Source organism: Macrobrachium rosenbergii, chromosome 15 (assembly GCF_040412425.1).
Source record: "Macrobrachium rosenbergii isolate ZJJX-2024 chromosome 15, ASM4041242v1, whole genome shotgun sequence".
NCBI classification, from domain to species: domain Eukaryota; kingdom Metazoa; phylum Arthropoda; class Malacostraca; order Decapoda; family Palaemonidae; genus Macrobrachium; species Macrobrachium rosenbergii.
Genome location: NC_089755.1, coordinates 56,307,659 through 56,314,297, shown reverse-complemented (window position 1 = coordinate 56,314,297; position 6,639 = coordinate 56,307,659). Strand labels below are relative to the sequence as shown.

At 36.6% G+C, this 6,639-nt stretch overlaps 1 protein-coding gene across 1 annotated transcript in view; it reads right to left on the bottom strand.

The window, feature by feature from the left end:
- LOC136846766 (sodium-coupled monocarboxylate transporter 1-like) overlaps positions 1-1,789 on the bottom strand; it is a 56,266-nt gene extending 54,477 nt beyond the window's left edge. Inside the window, exon 1 of the mRNA XM_067117988.1 lies at positions 1,382-1,789. The gene's annotated coding sequence lies outside the window, so the exon portion shown is untranslated. The remainder of the gene's footprint in view (positions 1-1,381) is intronic.
- Positions 1,790-6,639: the final 4,850 nt, after the last annotated feature.

The following is a 6,639-nucleotide window of genomic DNA, read 5'->3' as shown; positions in this document are numbered from 1 at the left end:
CGAGTAAAAAGGAATGGATGGGGTTCTAGCTATGGGTCGAAGGGACGCCGCAAGGAACTTTAATCTTCAGTGCACCACACTACCGTCGCGGGGGCGGGACGGTAGCGGGGTGGGTAGCAGTCTTGTTTTACCCTGGGGAAATGCCACGGAGAGACAACTTAAATCACACACACACACACACACACACAGAAGAAAACTGTAGTCCTGTGAAAGACAAAAATGAAAGTCGCCTCACTCACTCAAGGTCTAGACGCATTCGGTATTATATTTAATGCCGCGTGTGCTTGCGCACTCAACAATTGTATTGATATAAGCAAGTTGTCAATCTTTAAAAGGTATTCTTAAAAATAGAAAATAAAAAAAGCGTGTTTAGGTCTACAGCTAAAAAAAATGTTTGTTCATGCAATTATTCACATCATGGAAACAGTCTGTAACAGATATGAACAGTTAACCAGTCAAGAATGATGAAATCTTTAAAGCTAGGCCTATTTTTTTTCCTATTTTTACTTCATGAAAAGTCTGTCAGAGGCATTAGCATTTACCCAGTCAAGAATGATAAAATCTGTAATCCTAGGCCTATTTATGTCCTATTTTTAAATTGGTTTGCAAATTAAGCTGCTATTGCATGTGCAATAAACCTCTGAGAAAACATGCAAGGTCAAGTGAGAAACTATACCATTTTGCAAGAAAAACATCCAATGTGACTAGGGTTAAAAAAAAACTATAATACCAGGCCTATTTATTTCCCATGTTTAAATTGGTTTGCAAATTAAGCTGCTATTGCATGTGCAATAAACCTCTGAGAAAACATGCAAGACCAATTAAGAAACTATACAGTACTATGTTAATAGATTCACAGTTTCGTGAAAAACAATCTGAGTAATAAAAATCCACAATTATATAGTAAATATATTACTATGTAAAATGAACCGAAGACTTTCGAACACCTCATCAGTGTTAACGTTAACATTGATGAGCACCGTTCAGGTGTTCGAAAGTCTTTGGTTCATTTTGCATAGTAATATATTTATTTACTATATATAATTGTGGATTTTTATTACTCAAACTATACTATTTTGCAAGAAAAACACCCAATGTGACTCTCGGGTAAAAAAAAAAACTAATACTAGGCCTATTTATTTCCCATGTCTAAATTGTTTTGCAAATTAACCTGCTATTGCATGTGCAATAAACCTCACAGGAAAAGCTGCAAGACCAAGTGAGAAACTATACTATTTTGCAAGATAAACACCCAATGTGACTCTCGGTAAAGAAAAGTTCGAAAACTTGAGATATCAGAAGGCCATAACATGAAAACTATACAATTTGAAAGATTTCCACCTGACGTAGTTCTTGAAACAGTTGACATTCATTTACTTACCAGCAAATATTCGCCAAGCTGCACGCTCGTTCTTCACGCTATACTTGCGCCGCTAGCCGATGTCATTATCTCTTATTACAACCGCTAACTGAAAAATGACTTTCTCTTTGAGGACGAATTTCCTTAGCCTTTTTTATTTTTAGTGACCAAGACGCGCATGCGTGAAATCGAAGTCGCTTTTCCTACTAGAGTGCCCGTATTTCCGCTGTACGCTGAATCGAAAAAGTGCGCTGCATTAATCAGTTCGACGGAGTCACTTCTTACAAAAAAACAAGAGAGGGCCGCACTACTCCACTTGTGAGACCTCACCTGGTCAGCGCAGGGAAGTGACTAAACCTCCCCCAGCAGAACTCCAAGCTGGGCTGTCTGACTACCTTAGCGAGATCGTCGACAGGTGTGGAGGAGTACTGGGAGGGTTGGGGGAGTCTTGTGGGGTTGAGGGAGTAGGTTGAAGGAGGGAGGAGGCCATGGTCAATGGTAGGATGCAGCATGGAGGACTTACTTACCTGGGTGTTTGATAAACACCCCGATCCGTCCGCTATAAGGCTTGAGATCTGCTCTGACGTGGGAAGTTCTCTGGTAAACATCTCTAGCCACGAAAAACAAAAAACTTCTAGGCTAATTCCCGCTTTTATTGAGGTTTAGTGGTATTTGAACAAATCTGGGGGTAATTTCAAAATCGCCTGGACTTCTTTGTTGTTTACCCTGGTTAGAGAGAGAGAGAGGATTGGGAAGGGGATTGTTCTACGTCCGGGTATAGAATTAAGCAGGATCCCATTGTGCAGTTTGAGAAAACAAAACAGTTCAAGGTCACGCGTTTCCTGTGACTACAGAAAATGCAGTTCTTCTGGCATACGACTCACCAACGCATTCGACTTGTACTTTTAACGAGTGGTTTTCTATATTAATAAATTTCTGAACATTTCTAACTCACATCAGGATCAAACCCCCAAAGGCCAGGGCGCTACCAATTGACTTGTTAGAGTCACTTGGTAGTGCCCTGGCTTTTCACTCGAGGGACCGGTGTTCGATCCCGATGTGGGTCAGGAATAATGTGTTGGTTAGTTCAAGATAGGCTATGTACATATACACACACACCCACACACATATATATGTGTGTATATATATATGTATATAGCCTAGGTTCTAATCTCGTCCTTCTTCCTAACAATTTCCGAATCCCAAACGCTGCAGCAGTCCATCACCTTCCATTCTCTCCACATGACCGAACTATCACAATACACTGCGTATATGATCCATTCGTCCACCCACAGACCTTCTAAAACCTCTCCTTGCCCTCACATTTCTCACATTTTTGCTTTCACACCTCAAGCATCCAAGAGAAGCATTTCGAGAGTTCATGAAATAGTGATGTACTCATCAGAACAGAAGAATTCAGAGATCAATCAATCTGAAAAACTACTATTCGTGGAACAGCCTTCCTGAGGGCGTTGTGCAATTAGAAATCTCAGGAGTTCTAGCGAAGATGCGGAGCAATAACACCCTAAAACAATTCACCTTGCACTTTGATCGTTTATTTCTATTTTCACCTGTTTATTAATTTATCAAATTACCCTTTTTTTTCCCTTTTCCAATAACTGGCTTCTTCTTCCTGTATTTCCTGTAACCTTCTGTAACTTATTTCAAATGAACGTAATGTTGTTTGAAAGCTTGAATTTCGAGTCAGTGGCCTCCTCTGGGTTTGTGCCATATGAACAGGGGTTATTTTCTGAATGATGATGATAATAATAATAATAATAATAATAATAATAATAATAATAATAATAATAATAATAATAATAATAATAATAATAAAATTTCTTCATGAAGTATTAAGTATATATAATAATAATAATAATAATAATAATAATAATAATAATAATAATAATAATAAACTTTCTTCATGAAGTATTAAGTACAAAATAATAATAATAATAACAATAATAATAATAATAATAATAATAATAATAATAAACTTTCTTCATGAAGTATTAAGTACAAAATAATAATAATAATAACAATAATAATAATAATAATAATAATAATAATATAATAATAATAATAATAATAAACTTTCTTCATGAAGTATTAAGTACAAAATAATAATAATAATAACAATAATAATAATAATAATAATAATAATAATAATAATAATAATAATAATAATAATAATAATAATAATAATAAAATCCAGAGGGATGATAAGAAAAATAAGTTGCACGAAAACACCGAGTAATTTGAACTGGAAACTGGCAGTTCACATTATGCGAGTTACACACCCTGGAAGGAAAAAAAAAACAGGCGTGTGTTGATCTCTAAAGATTCGGATAATAAAGATTATTAATGGCAAAAATGAAGTTTACTGACGCTAATTATTACTGACGTAAGCACTAATTATTATTATTAATCTTAATAGTATTATTATCATTGTCATTATTATTATTTTGTTCTTAACACTACGTGAAAATTTTTTTAATTTTTATTATTATTATTATTATTATTATTATTATTATTATTATTATTATTATTATTATTGTCATTTTGTACTCTGTGGGGAGATGCCTGATCGAGCCTAAACTTTCAAAACCATGATTTTCGTAAAATAGAGAGAGAGAGAGAGAGAGAGAGAGAGAGAGAGAGAGAGAGAGAGAGAGAGAGAGAGAGAGAGATTAATCTCACCTCAGTTCCAGGCTAAGCCTAATGACACTTTCTTTTCGAAGAGGAAGAGGAAGACTTCAAAGAGAGAGAAGAGAGAGAGAGAGAGAGAGAGAGAGAGAGAGAGAGAGAGAGAGAGAGAGAACAAAAAGCTCAGGACTCGTATGACCGCATGGACATTTCCTGGAAACTGGAATCGTGCTTCCAGATTGCTTGCAGGCAGCACGAGTTTGCTTTCTACCAGTAACGAGAACAAGGAATAATTATAATCTGCGTCAGGAGGCTATTTTTGCTTAACAATTACAAAAACAAGTAACAAAATGCGCCGAAGTTTCTTCGGCGCAATCGAGTTTTCTGTACAGCGTATAATCAAGGCCACCGAAAACAGATCTATCTTTCGGTGGTCTCGGTATAATGCTGTATGAGCCGCGGCCGCCCGTGAAACTTTAACCACGGCCCGGTGGTGGCCTGGCCTATATCGTTGCCAGAAGCACGATTATGGCTAATTTTAACCTTAAATAAAATAAAAGCTACTGAGGCTAGAGGTACGCAACTTAGTATGGTTGGTGATTGGTGGGTGGATGATCAACATACCAATTTGCAGCCCTCTAGCCTCGGTAGTTTTTAAGATCCGAGGGCGGACAGAAAAATTGCGGACAGAAAATAGTGTGGACGGACAGACAAAGCCGGCACAATAGTTATATATATATATATATATATATATATATATATATATATATATATATATATATATATATATATATATATATATATATGTATATTCACATATAACTTTCTGACTCACATCGGGATTGAACCCAGGCCTTTCAATGGGGAGGAAGGGCGCTATCAATTGAAAGACCTGGGTTCGATCCCGATGTGAGCCAGAGACATATTTCTGTCCCGCACGTGACTGTGTGTTGACTATTTCTATAAATATATACATACACACACATTATATATATATATATATATATATATATATATATATATATATATATATATATATATATATATAAAACAGCCCCTTATATCATTCAGTGTCAAAATCGCAACCAATTCCTAACAAAACCATCTTAGCAACGCCATTTTCAATATGCTTAGAAGCTGCCTTCTTATCTGATGCTAAAACCCACGCACTGGGCCAGAAGAGGTCCAAAAACCCGCCCAAAAAACCAGAACGGTTAGGTACCAGTATCAAGCAGTAGCCTACCGGTACCCACTAACTGGGTCTTACCAGTCCCACAATCTTGATTCCCCTCGAGACACGTGACTGGCGGTAATTCTCGTCTGGATGGGATAAATGTCAATAAATGTGTATGCAAGTGTGTGCAAGTGTGTGCAGATGGGCGTGGATGTTGGTGTACGCTGCATACAAAGTGTATGTGTATGCATTCGGCTAATTATGTGACAATGGGTGATAAAACGAATGAGGAAATGAGATTCATTTTGCATCGAGGTGTGTTGCGTGGATGTGGTTTCATCTTTTGTCGACGCAAATCCATATGTATACTGTATAATATGTGTATATATAATATATATATGTATGTATGTATGTATAAATATACATATATATATGTAGATATATTATATATATATATATATATATATATATATATATATATATATATATAATTTATATATATATATATATATATATATCTTTATATATATATATATAATTATATACATACATATACGTACATATATACATACACAAACACACATACACACACACATATATATATCTCTCTACAGGCAAGGTGCTTACCATTCCGTTGGGTTACGGATCCAACTGAAATGGAATGGAATAATCTACAAAATAAATTTAGGCCAAAGACCAAGCACTGGGAACCTACGAGGTCATTCAGCGCTGAAAAGGAAATTGACAGTAAGAAGGTTTGACAGGTGTAACAGGAGGAAAACCTCTCAGTAACACTATGAAACAACTGTTAGGAGAGGATTGAGGATAGTAAGATGGAAGAAAGCGAATATGAACGGAGGTACAGTTAAAGGAATGAAAGGGGTTGCAGCAGGCGGCCGAAGGGACGCCGCAGAGAAACCTACAGCAATGCCAAAAGGGCACCTCTGTGAACTGATGACACTAGCCCCCCACCCCACCCCACTCCTCCCCTACAGGATGGATGAAAATGGAAAGAAAACAGATTAAAAAAGAAGAAATGATGAAAAATAAAAAAGGAAATGAATAAGAAATATATAAGTGAAAAAGGAGTTTAAAGAACAAACTAAGCTTCTAGGGGCAATTCGGTATTCTGAATCGGAATTCGCGCAAGATCCATTGCAGAGGAATTCTGCATGACAGAAGACAAGACAGATTCTGTTAGCATTGTTGATATTCACTGCAGTGCAACGGAGAGCGTGGGTGAGCATTCGTAAAGGCGTTTAGACTGTTCAATATAACGTACACGAATCATAAATTTACAGGTAGGCCCGTTCTGCTATCTTTGGCGTAAGAAAGTAACGTCATGACTATTATCTATTTTGCTTTCTTCGAAGTGGGTATACTGCTGTCAGTGCACCTCACGCGGTGCTCTGTAGGCATTACTTGATAGTACTTCCTTAGGCCCCTATCTGCAACCCCT